The following is a 19,879-nucleotide window of genomic DNA, read 5'->3' as shown; positions in this document are numbered from 1 at the left end:
GATTTCACTGTTTCATGATGTTTTCATTACAACCTGCTTACCCACCTTTACTGGTTTACGGTACATTCTCAGCCTTTTATGCTCTTAAAATACGTTTCAGGCTTGGAAGAGGCCAAAAGTGGATTTTGTGAAAGTCAACATAGTTTCAAAAAACTGGCTCAGGTCAGTTGATTTCACTGTTTCATGATGTTTTTATTACAACCTGCTTACCCACCTTTACTGGTTTACGGTACATTCTCAGCCTTTTATGCTCTTAAAATACGTTTCAGGCTTGGAAGAGGCCAAAAGTGGATTTTGTGAAAGTCAACATAGTTTCAAAAAACTGGCTCAGGTCAGTTGATTTCACTGTTTCATGATGTTTTCGATAGAAACTGATTCGTACACACCTTTATTGGTTTACGGTACATTCTTAGCCTTTTATGCTCTTAAAATACGTTTCAGGCTTGGAAAAGGCCAAAAGTGGATTTTGTGAAAGTAAACATAGTTTCAAGGATGTTCTTCAAAAAACTGGCTCAGGGCAGTTCAGTTTCATGATGTTTTCATTAGAACCTGATGATTACCCACCGTTACTGGTTTACGGTACATTCTCAGCCTTTTCTGCTTTTAAAATACGTTTGAGGCTTGGAAGAGGCCAAAAGTGGATTTTGTGAAAGTCAACATAGTTTCAGAAAACTGGCTCAGGGCAGTTGATTTCACTGTTTCATGATGTTTTCATTACAACCTGCTTACCCACCTTTACTGGTTTACGGTACATTCTCAGCCTTTTATGCTCTTAAAATACGTTTCAGACTTGGAAGAGGCCAAAAGTGGATTTTGTGAAAGTCAACATAGTTTCAGAAAACTGGCTCAGGGCAGTTGATTTCACTGTTTCATGATGTTTTCATTACAACCTGCTCACCCACCTTTACTGGTTTACGGTACATTCTCAGCCTTTTCTGCTGAATACGTTTCAGGCTTGGAAAAGGCCAAAAGTGGATTTTGTGAAAGTAAACATAGTTTCAAGGATGTTCTTCAAAAAACTGGCTCAGGGCAGTTCAGTTTCATGATGTTTTCATTAGAACCTGATGATTACCCACCTTTACTGGTTTACGGTATATTCTCAGCCTTTTCTGCTCTTAAAATACATTTGAGGCTTGGAAGAGGCCAAAAGTGGATTTTGTGAAAGTAAACATAGTTTCAGAAAACTGGCTCAGGGCAGTTGATTTCACTGTTTCATGATGTTTTCATTACAACCTGCTTACCCACCTTTACTGGTTTACGGTACATTCTCAGCCTTTTCTGCTCTTAAAATACATTTCAGACTTGGAAGAGGCCAAAAGTGGATTTTGTGAAAGTCAACATAGTTTCAAGGATGTTCTTCAAAAAACTGGCTCAGGGCAGTTCAGTTTCATGATGTTTTCATTAGAACCTGATGATTACCCACCTTTAATGGTTTACGGTACATTCTCAGCCTTTTATGCTCTTAAAATACGTTTCAGGCTTGGAAAAGGCCAAAAGTGGATTTTGTGAAAGTAAACATAGTTTCAAGGATGTTCTTCAAAACACTGGCTCAGGGCAGTTGATTTCATTGTTTCATGATGTTTTCATTAGAACCTGATGCGTACCTACCTTTACTGGTTTAATGTAGCCTTTTATGTTGTTAAAATACGTTTCAAGCTTGGAAGAGGCCAAAAGTGGATTTTGTGAAAGTAAACATAGTTTCAAAAAACTGGCTTAGGGCAGTGGATTTCACTGTTTCATGATGTTTTCATTACAACCGGCTTACCCACCTTTACTGGTTTACGGTACATTCTCAGCCTTTTATGCTCTTAAAATACGTTTCAGGCTTGGAAGAGGCCAAAAGTGGATTTTGTGAAAGTCAACATAGTTTCAAAAAACTGGCTCAGGTCAGTTGATTTCACTGTTTCATGATGTTTTCATTACAACCTGCTTACCCACCTTTACTGGTTTACGGTACATTCTCAGCCTTTTATGCTCTTAAAATACGTTTCAGGCTTGGAAGAGGCCAAAAGTGGATTTTGTGAAAGTCAACATAGTTTCAAAAAACTGGCTCAGGTCAGTTGATTTCACTGTTTCATGATGTTTTCATTACAACCTGCTTACCCACCTTTACTGGTTTACGGTACATTCTCAGCTTTTTATGCTCTTAAAATACGTTTCAGGCTTGGAAGAGGCCAAAAGTGGATTTTGTGAAAGTCAACATACTGTAGTTTCAAAAAACTGGCTCAGGTCAGTTGATTTCACTGTTTCATGATGTTTTCATTACAACCTGCTTACCCACCTTTACTGGTTTACGGTACATTCTCAGCCTTTTATGCTCTTAAAATACGTTTCAGGCTTGGAAGAGGCCAAAAGTGGATTTTGTGAAAGTCAACATACTGTAGTTTCAAAAAACTGGCTCAGGTCAGTTGATTTCACTGTTTCATGATGTTTTCATTACAACCTGCTTACCCACCTTTACTGGTTTACGGTACATTCTCAGCCTTTTATGCTCTTAAAATACGTTTCAGGCTTGGAAGAGGCCAAAAGTGGATTTTGTGAAAGTCAACATAGTTTCAAAAAACTGGCTCAGGTCAGTTGATTTCACTGTTTCATGATGTTTTTATTACAACCTGCTTACCCACCTTTACTGGTTTACGGTACATTCTCAGCCTTTTATGCTCTTAAAATACGTTTCAGGCTTGGAAGAGGCCAAAAGTGGATTTTGTGAAAGTCAACATAGTTTCAAAAAACTGGCTCAGGTCAGTTGATTTCACTGTTTCATGATGTTTTCGATAGAAACTGATTCGTACACACCTTTATTGGTTTACGGTACATTCTTAGCCTTTTATGCTCTTAAAATACGTTTCAGGCTTGGAAAAGGCCAAAAGTGGATTTTGTGAAAGTAAACATAGTTTCAAGGATGTTCTTCAAAAAACTGGCTCAGGGCAGTTCAGTTTCATGATGTTTTCATTAGAACCTGATGATTACCCACCGTTACTGGTTTACGGTACATTCTCAGCCTTTTCTGCTTTTAAAATACGTTTGAGGCTTGGAAGAGGCCAAAAGTGGATTTTGTGAAAGTCAACATAGTTTCAGAAAACTGGCTCAGGGCAGTTGATTTCACTGTTTCATGATGTTTTCATTACAACCTGCTTACCCACCTTTACTGGTTTACGGTACATTCTCAGCCTTTTATGCTCTTAAAATACGTTTCAGACTTGGAAGAGGCCAAAAGTGGATTTTGTGAAAGTCAACATAGTTTCAGAAAACTGGCTCAGGGCAGTTGATTTCACTGTTTCATGATGTTTTCATTACAACCTGCTCACCCACCTTTACTGGTTTACGGTACATTCTCAGCCTTTTCTGCTGAATACGTTTCAGGCTTGGAAAAGGCCAAAAGTGGATTTTGTGAAAGTAAACATAGTTTCAAGGATGTTCTTCAAAAAACTGGCTCAGGGCAGTTCAGTTTCATGATGTTTTCATTAGAACCTGATGATTACCCACCTTTACTGGTTTACGGTATATTCTCAGCCTTTTCTGCTCTTAAAATACATTTGAGGCTTGGAAGAGGCCAAAAGTGGATTTTGTGAAAGTAAACATAGTTTCAGAAAACTGGCTCAGGGCAGTTGATTTCACTGTTTCATGATGTTTTCATTACAACCTGCTTACCCACCTTTACTGGTTTACGGTACATTCTCAGCCTTTTCTGCTCTTAAAATACATTTCAGACTTGGAAGAGGCCAAAAGTGGATTTTGTGAAAGTCAACATAGTTTCAAGGATGTTCTTCAAAAAACTGGCTCAGGGCAGTTCAGTTTCATGATGTTTTCATTAGAACCTGATGATTACCCACCTTTAATGGTTTACGGTACATTCTCAGCCTTTTATGCTCTTAAAATACGTTTCAGGCTTGGAAAAGGCCAAAAGTGGATTTTGTGAAAGTAAACATAGTTTCAAGGATGTTCTTCAAAACACTGGCTCAGGGCAGTTGATTTCATTGTTTCATGATGTTTTCATTAGAACCTGATGCGTACCTACCTTTACTGGTTTAATGTAGCCTTTTATGTTGTTAAAATACGTTTCAAGCTTGGAAGAGGCCAAAAGTGGATTTTGTGAAAGTAAACATAGTTTCAAAAAACTGGCTTAGGGCAGTGGATTTCACTGTTTCATGATGTTTTCATTACAACCGGCTTACCCACCTTTACTGGTTTACGGTACATTCTCAGCCTTTTATGCTCTTAAAATACGTTTCAAGCTTGGAAGAGGCCAAAAGTGGATTTTGTGAAAGTCAAAATACTTTCAAAGGTTTTCTTCAAAAAACTGGCTCAGGGCTAAATTAGCGCTATGTGTCTGCTTTCACAACTCGAAACAGCAAACGCTGTGAATTTAAGAATTTGGAAGAGGCCAAAAGTGGATTTTGTGAAAGTAAGCATAGTTTCAAAGATTTTCTTCAAAAAACTTCCTCAAGACAGTTGATTTCACAGTCTGATGTCATGTTCATGAATATCTGCAGCTTTCAGCACTTTCCTGCCTAGAGATGCATTTTCACTTTTTATGCTCTTAAAAGACGTTTCAGGCAGAGAGGAGGCCAAAAGTTGATTTTGTGAAAGTAAGCATAGTTTCAAAGATTTTCTTCAAAAAACTTCCTCAAGACAGTTGATTTCACAGTCTGATGTCATGTTCATGAATACCTGCAGCTTTCAGCACTTTCCTGCCTAGAGATGCATTTTCACTTTTTATGCTCTTAAAAGACGTTTCAGGCAGAGAGGAGGCCAAAAGTTGATTTTGTGAAAGTAAGCATAGTTTCAAAGATTTTCTTCAAAAAACTTCCTCAAGACAGTTGATTTCACAGTCTGATGTCATGTTCATGAATATCTGCAGCTTTCAGCACTTTCCTGCCTAGAGATGCATTTTCACTTTTTATGCTCTTAAAAGACGTTTCAGGCAGAGAGGAGGCCAAAAGTTGATTTTGTGAAAGTAAGCATAGTTTCAAAGATTTTCTTCAAAAAACTTCCTCAAGACAGTTGATTTCATAGTCTGATGTCATGTTCATGAATATCTGCAGCTTTCAGCACTTTCCTGCCTAGAGATGCATTTTCACTTTTTATGCTCTTAAAAGACGTTTCAGGCAGAGAGGAGGCCAAAAGTTGATTTTGTGAAAGTAAGCATAGTTTCAAAGATTTTCTTCAAAAAACTACGTCAGCACAGTTGATTTAACAGTCTGATGTCATGTTCATGAATATCTGCAGCTTTCAGCACTTTCCTGCCTAGAGATGCATTTTCACTTTTTATGCTCTTAAAAGACGTTTCAGGCAGAGAGGAGGCCAAAAGTTGATTTTGTGAAAGTAAGCATAGTTTCAAAGATTTTCTTCAAAAAACTACGTCAGCACAGTTGATTTAACAGTCTGATGTCATGTTCATGAATATCTGCAGCTTTCAGGACTTTCCTGCCTAGAGATGCATTTTCACTTTTTATGCTCTTAAAAGACGTTTCAGGCAGAGAGGAGGCCAAAAGTTGATTTTCTGAAAGTAAGCATAGTTTCAAAGATTTTCTTCAAAAAACTACGTCAGCACAGTTGATTTCACAGTCTGATGTCATGTTCATGAATATCTGCAGCTTTCAGCACTTTCCTGCCTAGAGATGCATTTTCACTTTTTATGCTCTTAAAAGACGTTTCAGGTAGACAGGAGGCCAAAAGTTGATTTTGTGAAAGTAAGCATAGTTTCAAAGATTTTCTTCAAAAAACTACGTCAGAACAGTTGATTTAACAGTCTGATGTCATGTTCATGAATATCTGCAGCTTTCAGCACTTTCCTGCCTAGAGATGCATTTTCACTTTTTATGCTCTTAAAAGACGTTTCAGGCCAAAAGTTGATTTTGTGAAAGTAAGCATAGTTTCAAAGATTTTCTTCAAAAAACTTCCTCAAGACAGTTGATTTCACAATCTGATGTCATGTTCATGAATATCTGCCGCTTTCAGCACTTTGCTGGCTAGCCCTTGTGTTGTCCTCCCGATTGCCATACACTTGTTGTCCTCTGGGGTCAAAAATGACCCCACCTGGTTTGACTGTTTTTAAAGCATATAGTATAAATTGTCAATCAATTCTGTTTTACACCTTTAGTCTTACTTCAGTCCAACACATTTTTACCTTCGTTTTGGAATTTAGGCCCAATAGACCTTGTTTACATAATAGTATACCCTGTTTTTGAGTGAAAATACAATGAAACAATGAATTATTTTGACTTTATATTATTTTTGACTATTTGACTTATCACAGAGAGGTATATATCAAAGTTTAGTGAGGATGCTGTTCTTGAATCATTTGAATTTTTTTAATGGCAGCAAATAATAACACCTGTTGTCCTCTGGCGTCAAAAATGACCCCGTCTGGTTTGACTGTTTATAAAGTATAAATTATCACCCAACTCTGTGTTTCAACTTTTTAGTCAACTTTATTCCAACTCATTACTGACATAAAACATGTCAACATTCATTTCCAAAACATTTAACTTTTCAAAACTAACTTTTCAGAAAAAAACAGTCTGAATGTGAATGTGTGCCTGGATCGTACATCAGATGCATGCAAGGCAGGTTGTAATGGCATGACTTTTGCAGATGTATGCATTGCATTTTTGGCACGTTTGTGTTGTTTTGAGATCACTCTGGCACAATTGGCACCTTCCCCTTTTGCATGGAGGGGCAGCTGGGCGAGGGGGAGCTGCTGCAGAGGTAGAGCTGGAGTAGAGCTGCTGGATAGACATAACCATTCTGGCAGCGGCTGGCGTGTGGGGAATAACCTGTCAAGTCAAGTCAAACTTTATTATAACAAATCACAGTACAAATACAAATAGTTCAAATTGTGAGGTCACTACAGAAGGAAGAGCAACATAAATGTAGCTTAATGCTGACCATGCGTCGCTTGATGTGAGGTATCACCAGTTGTCGCCCAAGCTCCTCCATGAACAGTCTCCTCCTGTTGGACTTCCCCTGATTCCAGGCTGGCTTGATCTCAGACCACAGGACAAATGAGTTGTATGCAGACACGTCGAGAATGTTGAAGAAGACAACGAGGGGCCAACGGGCTGTCTTCCTTTTGCACGTGTACACACTGTAACCTGAAACAAAAGAAACAACCAAAAAATATTCAGAAATGTAGGTTTATTTTCCTACATACAAATTCAATGCATTATCCTTTCCATATATAATATTATAAATATTATGAATAATAAATGTGCATTACCTTGTCAAGGTTATCGACACATAGTGATTGTTGTGATTGTAATCTTCGATGATTTTTGGCCTTTTGTCATCCCTGTTGCTCACAGCAGCATCCCGATGCAGAGTGCTCATCAGAAGAACATTTCTCTGTTTTTTGGGGTGATAGGACACCAGAGCATGGGTCTCGGTGAAGGCAAACTTCGATGAGAACAGAGCCCTGTCCGTTTTTGACACCAGTGCAGGGGGAAGCTCAGGCTTATTCCTCCGTACTGTTCCCACCATGTACAGCTTTCTTTTCAGCAGCTGCAGGCCAAGGGCATGTGAAGTGAAGAAGTTGTCACAGGTGATCGTTTTCCCCTGGAGACCTCCTGTCATGTCAAGGACAACTCGCATGCCCTGATTTTTTTCTGACTGCGCACCAGCAGGTTTGCCAGTGTATATTTGCATGTTCCATGCATAGCTGGACCTGGCATCGCATGCTGCCCATATTTTGATCCCATATTTCCCTGGTTTACTCGGGATGTACTGTTTGAATGGACAGCGACCTCTGAAGGGGACCAGGCACTCATCCACAGTCACATTTGTGCCTGGATCGTACATCAATGGCAGGAGAGACACCCACTTGTCCCATACGTCTCGAATGTGAGCAAGTTTGTCTCGTGCACGGCGGTCTTCTCTTGTGTCTTTATCATCAAATCGAATCACTCTTGAGATTTTATGAAACATCTTGAGTGTCATGGTAGCACGGAAAATTGCCCTACCAGACTCGGCATGCCATAAACTAGATGTAGCTTCTTTACTGGATCGGTACACGCCTGCGAGAATCAACAAACCCACATATGCCTGCAGGTCCATTCGATCCATCTTTCTCCACTTGTTGCCATACACACGTCGCCCCTCCTTGTTTGTCATGTTCAGCACCACCTCTTCAATAGGCTTGGGCAGAAACAGGTCAAAAGTGGACTTTATGTCATCAATACGAGACCTTGCATATGTGGTTGGACCATGGTGGCTTGTCTCTCTCTCTGCTCTCTCGACTGTCAACATGCGTCGTCTGTCACTGGGAGGGATGGAAGACCAGATCATTTTTTCATCCTTTGACTGGAAATATTCTTCTTCATCATAAGTGCAGTCCTCCACTTCTGACACTTCTTCCATTTCAGCTTCAGATTTTACCTCATCAGTTGATTCTTCCTCTTCATCATAATAAGTGCAGTTCTCCACTTCTGACACTTCTTCCATTTCAGCTTCAGATTCTACCTCATCATGGTCATCATTTTCCTTCACTTCATGCCCTTCTTCCATTTCAGCGGGCGATGTGGGGGCTTCTTCAGAGGAAGTAGTAGCATGTGGTCTGTAGGTTGGATCCATCGCCTCATCATTATTTTCCGTCTCTTCTGACCCTGAATCGTCCTCATCAGTTGATTCTTCCTCCTCATTATGTTCAGCATTGTCCTCCTGGTTATTCTTTTCCACATCATAGTTCAAAATTACCTCACAAGCCTCCTGTGCAGTATAGCGCTTCTGCCTCCTCATTGTGCTGCCTGTCTCTCTCTAAAATGTGAAATGCCCCAACACCTGTGAGAAAAGACCTATTTTTTTATTGTCATAACCATTGCTTGACCCCACACATCAAACATCCAAGATCAAAGATGTTTTGGAAAGCAGTATGGTGTGACAACTTGCCTCATTGAGCCACTTTGTGCTGCGGGGTCTTTTTGACCCCAGAGGACAACAGAAGTTATTCAATTCAATAAATCACCGTTAATTCAATCAAATTACCTCAAATTTATTTTAATCATGAAGAGCATAGTATCGAACGCCCCCCATTATTTTCAGACCATTTGATGAATAAAAAACATATTTTGACAGCAAAAGATTTCTTCTGGGGTCATTAATGACCCCAGGACAACACAAGGGCTAGAGATGCATTTTCACTTTTTATGCTCTTAAAAGACGTTTCAGGCAGAGAGGAGGCCAAAAGTTGATTTTGTGAAAGTAAACATAGTTTCAAAGATTTTCTTCAAAACAGTACCTCAGGACAGTCTGATGTCAAGTTCATGAATATCTGCAGCTTTCAGCACTTTACTGGCTAGAGATGCATTTTCACTTTTTATGCTCTTAAAAGACGTTTCAAGCAGAGAGGAGGCCAAAAGTGGATTGTGTGAAAGCAAACAGTTTCAAAGATTTTCTTCAAAAAAGTGGATTTTGTGAAAGTAAACATAGTTTCAAAGATTTTCTTCTAAAAAGTGGATTTTGTGAAAGTAAACAGTTTAAAAGATTTTCCTCAAAAAAGTGGATTTTGTGAAAGTAAACATAGTTTCAAAGGTTTTCTTCAAAAAACTGGCTCAGGACAGTTGATTTCACAGTTTCATGATGTTTTCATTAGAAGCTGATGCTTACACATCTTTACTGGTTCAAGGTACAATCTCGGCCTTTTATGCTCTTAAAAGACGTTTCAGACTTGGAAGAGGCCAAAAGTGGATTTTGTGAAAGTCAACATATTTTCAAAAAACTGGCTTAGGGCAGTGGATTTCACTGTTTCATGATGTTTTCGATAGAAACTGATTCTTACACACCTTTATTGGTTCACGGTACATTCTTAGCCTTTTATGCTCTTAAAATATGTTTCAGGCTTGAAAGAGGCCAAAAGTGGATTTTGTGAAAGTCAACATAGTTTCAGAAAACTGGCTCAGGGCAGTTGATTTCACTGTTTCATGATGTTTTCATTACAACCTGCTTACCCACCTTTACTGGTTTACGGTACATTCTCAGCCTTTTATGCTCTTAAAATACGTTTCAGACTTGGAAGAGGCCAAAAGTGGATTTTGTGAAAGTGAACATAGTTTCAGAAAACTGGCTCAGGGCAGTTGATTTCACTGTTTCATGATGTTTTCATTACAACCTGCTCACCCACCTTTACTGGTTTACGGTATATTCTCAGCCTTTTCTGCTGAATACGTTTCAGGCTTGGAAAAGGCCAAAAGTGGATTTTGTGAAAGTAAACATAGTTTCAAGGATGTTCTTCAAAAAACTGGCTCAGGGCAGTTCAGTTTCATGATGTTTTCATTAGAACCTGATGATTACCCACCTTTACTGGTTTACGGTATATTCTCAGCCTTTTCTGCTCTTAAAATACGTTTGAGGCTTGGAAGAGGCCAAAAGTGGATTTTGTGAAAGTAAACATAGTTTCAGAAAACTGGCTCAGGGCAGTTGATTTCACTGTTTCATGATCTTTTCATTACAACCTGCTTACCCACCTTTACTGGTTTACGGTACATTCTCAGCCTTTTATGCTCTTAAAATACGTTTCAGACTTGGAAGAGGCCAAAAGTGGATTTTGTGAAAGTCAACATAGTTTCAGGAAACTGGCTCAGGGCAGTTGATTTCACTGTTTCATGATGTTTTCATTACAACCTGCTCACCCACCTTTACTGGTTTACGGTATATTCTCAGCCTTTTCTGCTGAAGACGTTTCAGGCTTGGAAAAGGCCAAAAGTGGATTTTGTGAAAGTAAACATAGTTTCAAGGATGTTCTTCAAAAAACTGGCTCAGGGCAGTTCAGTTTCATGATGTTTTCATTAGAACCTGATGATTACCCACCTTTACTGGTTTACGGTATATTCTCAGCCTTTTCTGCTCTTAAAATACGTTTGAGGCTTGGAAGAGGCCAAAAGTGGATTTTGTGAAAGTAAACATAGTTTCAGAAAACTGGCTCAGGGCAGTTGATTTCATTGTTTCATGATGTTTTCATTAGAACCTGATGCGTACCCACCTTTACTGGTTTAATGTAGCCTTTTTTGCTCTTAAAATACGTTTCAGGCTTGGAGGAGGCCAAAAGTGGATTTTGTGAAAGTCAACATAGTTTCAGAAAACTGGCTCAGGGCAGTTGATTTCACTGTTTCATGATGTTTTCATTACAACCTGCTTACACACATTTATTGGTTTACGGTACATTCTCAGCCTTTTCTGCTCTTAAAATACGTTTGAGGCTTGGAAGAGGCCAAAAGTGGATTTTGTGAAAGTAAACATAGTTTCAGAAAACTGGCTCAGGGCAGTTGATTTCATTGTTTCATGATGTTTTCATTAGAACCTGATGCGTACCCACCTTTACTGGTTTAATGTAGCCTTTTATGTTGTTAAAATACGTTTCAGGCTTGAAAGAGGCCAAAAGTGGATTTTGTGAAAGTCAACATAGTTTCAGAAAACTGGCTCAGGGCAGTTGATTTCACAGTTTCATGATGTTTTCATTAGAAGCTGATGCTTACACATCTTTACTGGTTCAAGGTACAATCTCGGCCTTTTATGCTCTTAAAAGACGTTTCAGGCTTGGAAGAGGCCAAAAGTGGATTTTGTGAAAGTAAACATAGTTTCAAAAAACTGGCTTAGGGCAGTGGATTTCACTGTTTCATGATGTTTTCGATAGAAACTGATTCTTACACACCTTTATTGGTTCACGGTACATTCTTAGCCTTTTATGCTCTTAAAATATGTTTCAGGCTTGGAAGAAAAAAAAAAAGTGGATTTAGTGACAATCAAAATACTTTCAAAGGTTTTCTTCAAAAAACTGGCTCAGGGCAGTTCAGTTTCATGATGTTTTCATTAGAACCTGATTCTTACACACCTTTACTGGTTCACGGTACATTCTTAGCCTTTTATGCTCTTAAAATACGTTTCAGGCTTGGAAGAGGCCAAAAGTGGATTTTGTGAAAGTAAACATAGTTTCAAAAAACTGGCTTAGGGCAGTGGATTTCACTGTTTCATGATGTTTTCATTACAACCTGCTTATCCACCTTTACTGGTTTACGGTACATTCTCAGCCTTTTCTGCTCTTAAAATACGTTTCAGGCTTGGAAAAGGCCAAAAGTGGATTTTGTGAAAGTAAAAATAGTTTCAAGGATGTTCTTCAAAACACTGGCTCAGGGCAGTTGATTTCATTGTTTCATGATGTTTTCATTAGAACCTGATGCGTACCCACCTTTACTGGTTTAATGTAGCCTTTTATGTTGTTAAAATACGTTTCAGGCTTGAAAGAGTCCAAAAGTGGATTTTGTGAAAGTAAACATAGTTTCAGAAAACTGGCTCAGGGCAGTTGATTTCACTGTTTCATTACAACCTGCTTACCCACCTTTACTGGTTTACGGTACATTCTCAGCCTTTTATGCTCTTAAAATACGTTTCAAGCTTGGAAGAGGCCAAAAGTGGATTTTGTGAAAGTAAACATAGTTTCAAAAAACTGGCTTAGGGCAGTGGATTTCACTGTTTCATGATGTTTTCATTACAACCGGCTTACCCACCTTTACTGGTTTACGGTACATTCTCAGCCTTTTATGCTCTTAAAATACGTTTCAAGCTTGGAAGAGGCCAATAGTGGATTTTGTGAAAGTAAACATAGTTTCAAAAAACTGGCTTAGGGCAGTGGATTTCACTGTTTCATGATGTTTTCATTACAACCTGCTCACCCACCTTTACTGGTTTACGGTATATTCTCAGCCTTTTCTGCTGAATACGTTTCAGGCTTGGAAGAGGCCAAAAGTGGATTTTGTGAAAGTAAACATAGTTTCAAGGATGTTCTTCAAAAAACTGGCTCAGGGCAGTTCAGTTTCATGATGTTTTCATTAGAACCTGATGATTACCCACCTTTACTGGTTTACGGTATATTCTCAGCCTTTTCTGCTCTTAAAATACGTTTGAGGCTTGGAAGAGGCCAAAAGTGGATTTTGTGAAAGTAAACATAGTTTCAGAAAACTGGCTCAGGGCAGTTGATTTCATTGTTTCATGATGTTTTCATTAGAACCTGATGCGTACCCACCTTTACTGGTTTAATGTAGCCTTTTATGTTGTTAAAATACGTTTCAGGCTTGAAAGAGTCCAAAAGTGGATTTTGTGAAAGTAAACATAGTTTCAGAAAACTGGCTCAGGGCAGTTGATTTCACTGTTTCATTACAACCTGCTTACCCACCTTTACTGGTTTACGGTACATTCTCAGCCTTTTATGCTCTTAAAATACGTTTCAAGCTTGGAAGAGGCCAAAAGTGGATTTTGTGAAAGTAAACATAGTTTCAAAAAACTGGCTTAGGGCAGTGGATTTCACTGTTTCATGATGTTTTCATTACAACCGGCTTACCCACCTTTACTGGTTTACGGTACATTCTCAGCCTTTTATGCTCTTAAAATACGTTTCAAGCTTGGAAGAGGCCAATAGTGGATTTTGTGAAAGTAAACATAGTTTCAAAAAACTGGCTTAGGGCAGTGGATTTCACTGTTTCATGATGTTTTCATTACAACCTGCTCACCCACCTTTACTGGTTTACGGTATATTCTCAGCCTTTTCTGCTGAATACGTTTCAGGCTTGGAAGAGGCCAAAAGTGGATTTTGTGAAAGTAAACATAGTTTCAAGGATGTTCTTCAAAAAACTGGCTCAGGGCAGTTCAGTTTCATGATGTTTTCATTAGAACCTGATGATTACCCACCTTTACTGGTTTACGGTATATTCTCAGCCTTTTCTGCTCTTAAAATACGTTTGAGGCTTGGAAGAGGCCAAAAGTGGATTTTGTGAAAGTAAACATAGTTTCAGAAAACTGGCTCAGGGCAGTTGATTTCATTGTTTCATGATGTTTTCATTAGAACCTGATGCGTACCCACCTTTACTGGTTTAATGTAGCCTTTTTTGCTCTTAAAATACGTTTCAGGCTTGGAGGAGGCCAAAAGTGGATTTTGTGAAAGTCAACATAGTTTCAGAAAACTGGCTCAGGGCAGTTGATTTCACTGTTTCATGATGTTTTCATTACAACCTGCTTACACACATTTATTGGTTTACGGTACATTCTCAGCCTTTTCTGCTCTTAAAATACGTTTGAGGCTTGGAAGAGGCCAAAAGTGGATTTTGTGAAAGTAAACATAGTTTCAGAAAACTGGCTCAGGGCAGTTGATTTCATTGTTTCATGATGTTTTCATTACAACCTGCTTACCCACCTTTACTGGCTTACGGTACATTCTCAGCCTTTTCTGCTCTTAAAATACGTTTTAGGCTTGGAAGAGGCCAAAAGTGGATTTAGTGACAGTCAAAATACATTCAAAGGTTTTCTTCAAAAAACTGGCTCAGGGCAGTTGATTTCACTATTTCATGATGTTTTCATTACAACATGCTTACCCACCTTTACTGGTTTACGGTACATTCTCAGCCTTTTATGCTCTTAAAATACGTTTCAGCCTTGGAAGAGGCCAAAAGTGGATTTTGTGAAAGTCAACATAGTTTCAAGGATGTTCTTTAAAAAACTGGCTCAGGGCAGTTGATTTCATTGTTTCATGATGTTTTCATTAGAACCTGATGCGTACCCACCTTTACTGGTTTAATGTAGCCTTTTATGTTGTTAAAATACGTTTCAGGCTTGAAAGAGGCCAAAAGTGGATTTTGTGAAAGTCAACATAGTTTCAGAAAACTGGCTCAGGGCAGTTGATTTCACAGTTTCATGATGTTTTCATTAGAAGCTGATGCTTACACATCTTTACTGGTTCAAGGTACAATCTCGGCCTTTTATGCTCTTAAAAGACGTTTCAGGCTTGGAAGAGGCCAAAAGTGGATTTTGTGAAAGTAAACATAGTTTCAAAAAACTGGCTTAGGGCAGTGGATTTCACTGTTTCATGATGTTTTCGATAGAAACTGATTCTTACACACCTTTATTGGTTCACGGTACATTCTTAGCCTTTTATGCTCTTAAAATATGTTTCAGGCTTGGAAGAAAAAAAAAAAGTGGATTTAGTGACAATCAAAATACTTTCAAAGGTTTTCTTCAAAAAACTGGCTCAGGGCAGTTCAGTTTCATGATGTTTTCATTAGAACCTGATTCTTACACACCTTTACTGGTTCACGGTACATTCTTAGCCTTTTATGCTCTTAAAATACGTTTCAGGCTTGGAAGAGGCCAAAAGTGGATTTTGTGAAAGTAAACATAGTTTCAAAAAACTGGCTTAGGGCAGTGGATTTCACTGTTTCATGATGTTTTCATTACAACCTGCTTATCCACCTTTACTGGTTTACGGTACATTCTCAGCCTTTTCTGCTCTTAAAATACGTTTCAGGCTTGGAAAAGGCCAAAAGTGGATTTTGTGAAAGTAAAAATAGTTTCAAGGATGTTCTTCAAAACACTGGCTCAGGGCAGTTGATTTCATTGTTTCATGATGTTTTCATTAGAACCTGATGCGTACCCACCTTTACTGGTTTAATGTAGCCTTTTATGTTGTTAAAATACGTTTCAGGCTTGAAAGAGTCCAAAAGTGGATTTTGTGAAAGTAAACATAGTTTCAGAAAACTGGCTCAGGGCAGTTGATTTCACTGTTTCATTACAACCTGCTTACCCACCTTTACTGGTTTACGGTACATTCTCAGCCTTTTATGCTCTTAAAATACGTTTCAAGCTTGGAAGAGGCCAAAAGTGGATTTTGTGAAAGTAAACATAGTTTCAAAAAACTGGCTTAGGGCAGTGGATTTCACTGTTTCATGATGTTTTCATTACAACCGGCTTACCCACCTTTACTGGTTTACGGTACATTCTCAGCCTTTTATGCTCTTAAAATACGTTTCAAGCTTGGAAGAGGCCAATAGTGGATTTTGTGAAAGTAAACATAGTTTCAGAAAACTGGCTCAGGGCAGTTGATTTCACTGTTTCATGATGTTTTCATTACAACCTGCTCACCCACCTTTACTGGTTTACGGTATATTCTCAGCCTTTTCTGCTGAATACGTTTCAGGCTTGGAAAAGGCCAAAAGTGGATTTTGTGAAAGTAAACATAGTTTCAAGGATGTTCTTCAAAAAACTGGCTCAGGGCAGTTCAGTTTCATGATGTTTTCATTAGAACCTGATGATTACCCACCTTTACTGGTTTACGGTATATTCTCAGCCTTTTCTGCTCTTAAAATACGTTTGAGGCTTGGAAGAGGCCAAAAGTGGATTTTGTGAAAGTAAACATAGTTTCAAAAAACTGGCTTAGGGCAGTGGATTTCACTGTTTCATGATGTTTTCATTACAACCTGCTTATCCACCTTTACTGGTTTACGGTACATTCTCAGCCTTTTCTGCTCTTAAAATACGTTTCAGGCTTGGAAAAGGCCAAAAGTGGATTTTGTGAAAGTAAAAATAGTTTCAAGGATGTTCTTCAAAACACTGGCTCAGGGCAGTTGATTTCATTGTTTCATGATGTTTTCATTAGAACCTGATGCGTACCCACCTTTACTGGTTTAATGTAGCCTTTTATGTTGTTAAAATACGTTTCAGGCTTGAAAGAGTCCAAAAGTGGATTTTGTGAAAGTAAACATAGTTTCAGAAAACTGGCTCAGGGCAGTTGATTTCACTGTTTCATTACAACCTGCTTACCCACCTTTACTGGTTTACGGTACATTCTCAGCCTTTTATGCTCTTAAAATACGTTTCAAGCTTGGAAGAGGCCAAAAGTGGATTTTGTGAAAGTAAACATAGTTTCAAAAAACTGGCTTAGGGCAGTGGATTTCACTGTTTCATGATGTTTTCATTACAACCGGCTTACCCACCTTTACTGGTTTACGGTACATTCTCAGCCTTTTATGCTCTTAAAATACGTTTCAAGCTTGGAAGAGGCCAATAGTGGATTTTGTGAAAGTAAACATAGTTTCAAAAAACTGGCTTAGGGCAGTGGATTTCACTGTTTCATGATGTTTTCATTACAACCTGCTCACCCACCTTTACTGGTTTACGGTATATTCTCAGCCTTTTCTGCTGAATACGTTTCAGGCTTGGAAGAGGCCAAAAGTGGATTTTGTGAAAGTAAACATAGTTTCAAGGATGTTCTTCAAAAAACTGGCTCAGGGCAGTTCAGTTTCATGATGTTTTCATTAGAACCTGATGATTACCCACCTTTACTGGTTTACGGTATATTCTCAGCCTTTTCTGCTCTTAAAATACGTTTGAGGCTTGGAAGAGGCCAAAAGTGGATTTTGTGAAAGTAAACATAGTTTCAGAAAACTGGCTCAGGGCAGTTGATTTCATTGTTTCATGATGTTTTCATTAGAACCTGATGCGTACCCACCTTTACTGGTTTAATGTAGCCTTTTTTGCTCTTAAAATACGTTTCAGGCTTGGAGGAGGCCAAAAGTGGATTTTGTGAAAGTCAACATAGTTTCAGAAAACTGGCTCAGGGCAGTTGATTTCACTGTTTCATGATGTTTTCATTACAACCTGCTTACACACATTTATTGGTTTACGGTACATTCTCAGCCTTTTCTGCTCTTAAAATACGTTTGAGGCTTGGAAGAGGCCAAAAGTGGATTTTGTGAAAGTAAACATAGTTTCAGAAAACTGGCTCAGGGCAGTTGATTTCATTGTTTCATGATGTTTTCATTACAACCTGCTTACCCACCTTTACTGGCTTACGGTACATTCTCAGCCTTTTCTGCTCTTAAAATACGTTTTAGGCTTGGAAGAGGCCAAAAGTGGATTTAGTGACAGTCAAAATACATTCAAAGGTTTTCTTCAAAAAACTGGCTCAGGGCAGTTGATTTCACTATTTCATGATGTTTTCATTACAACATGCTTACCCACCTTTACTGGTTTACGGTACATTCTCAGCCTTTTATGCTCTTAAAATACGTTTCAGCCTTGGAAGAGGCCAAAAGTGGATTTTGTGAAAGTCAACATAGTTTCAAGGATGTTCTTTAAAAAACTGGCTCAGGGCAGTTGATTTCATTGTTTCATGATGTTTTCATTAGAACCTGATGCGTACCCACCTTTACTGGTTTAATGTAGCCTTTTATGTTGTTAAAATACGTTTCAGGCTTGAAAGAGGCCAAAAGTGGATTTTGTGAAAGTCAACATAGTTTCAGAAAACTGGCTCAGGGCAGTTGATTTCACAGTTTCATGATGTTTTCATTAGAAGCTGATGCTTACACATCTTTACTGGTTCAAGGTACAATCTCGGCCTTTTATGCTCTTAAAAGACGTTTCAGGCTTGGAAGAGGCCAAAAGTGGATTTTGTGAAAGTAAACATAGTTTCAAAAAACTGGCTTAGGGCAGTGGATTTCACTGTTTCATGATGTTTTCGATAGAAACTGATTCTTACACACCTTTATTGGTTCACGGTACATTCTTAGCCTTTTATGCTCTTAAAATATGTTTCAGGCTTGGAAGAAAAAAAAAAAGTGGATTTAGTGACAATCAAAATACTTTCAAAGGTTTTCTTCAAAAAACTGGCTCAGGGCAGTTCAGTTTCATGATGTTTTCATTAGAACCTGATTCTTACACACCTTTACTGGTTCACGGTACATTCTTAGCCTTTTATGCTCTTAAAATACGTTTCAGGCTTGGAAGAGGCCAAAAGTGGATTTTGTGAAAGTAAACATAGTTTCAAAAAACTGGCTTAGGGCAGTGGATTTCACTGTTTCATGATGTTTTCATTACAACCTGCTTATCCACCTTTACTGGTTTACGGTACATTCTCAGCCTTTTCTGCTCTTAAAATACGTTTCAGGCTTGGAAAAGGCCAAAAGTGGATTTTGTGAAAGTAAAAATAGTTTCAAGGATGTTCTTCAAAACACTGGCTCAGGGCAGTTGATTTCATTGTTTCATGATGTTTTCATTAGAACCTGATGCGTACCCACCTTTACTGGTTTAATGTAGCCTTTTATGTTGTTAAAATACGTTTCAGGCTTGAAAGAGTCCAAAAGTGGATTTTGTGAAAGTAAACATAGTTTCAGAAAACTGGCTCAGGGCAGTTGATTTCACTGTTTCATTACAACCTGCTTACCCACCTTTACTGGTTTACGGTACATTCTCAGCCTTTTATGCTCTTAAAATACGTTTCAAGCTTGGAAGAGGCCAAAAGTGGATTTTGTGAAAGTAAACATAGTTTCAAAAAACTGGCTTAGGGCAGTGGATTTCACTGTTTCATGATGTTTTCATTACAACCGGCTTACCCACCTTTACTGGTTTACGGTACATTCTCAGCCTTTTATGCTCTTAAAATACGTTTCAAGCTTGGAAGAGGCCAATAGTGGATTTTGTGAAAGTAAACATAGTTTCAGAAAACTGGCTCAGGGCAGTTGATTTCACTGTTTCATGATGTTTTCATTACAACCTGCTCACCCACCTTTACTGGTTTACGGTATATTCTCAGCCTTTTCTGCTGAATACGTTTCAGGCTTGGAAAAGGCCAAAAGTGGATTTTGTGAAAGTAAACATAGTTTCAAGGATGTTCTTCAAAAAACTGGCTCAGGGCAGTTCAGTTTCATGATGTTTTCATTAGAACCTGATGATTACCCACCTTTACTGGTTTACGGTATATTCTCAGCCTTTTCTGCTCTTAAAATACGTTTGAGGCTTGGAAGAGGCCAAAAGTGGATTTTGTGAAAGTAAACATAGTTTCAGAAAACTGGCTCAGGGCAGTTGATTTCACTGTTTCATGATGTTTTCATTACAACCTGCTTACCCACCTTTACTGGTTTATGGTACATTCTCAGCCTTTTATACTCGTAAAATACGTTTCAGACTTGGAAGAGGCCAAAAGTGGATTTTGTGAAAGTCAACATAGTTTCAAGGATGTTCTTCAAAAAACTGGCTCAGGGCAGTTCAGTTTCATGATGTTTTCATTAGAACCTGATGATTACCCACCTTTACTGGTTTACGGTATATTCTCAGCCTTTTCTGCTCT

Source organism: Anarhichas minor, unplaced genomic scaffold (assembly GCF_050575085.1).
Source record: "Anarhichas minor isolate MPS153535 unplaced genomic scaffold, ASM5057508v1 ptg000036l, whole genome shotgun sequence".
Taxonomy (NCBI): domain Eukaryota; kingdom Metazoa; phylum Chordata; class Actinopteri; order Perciformes; family Anarhichadidae; genus Anarhichas; species Anarhichas minor.
This window is presented reverse-complemented; position numbering follows the sequence as displayed.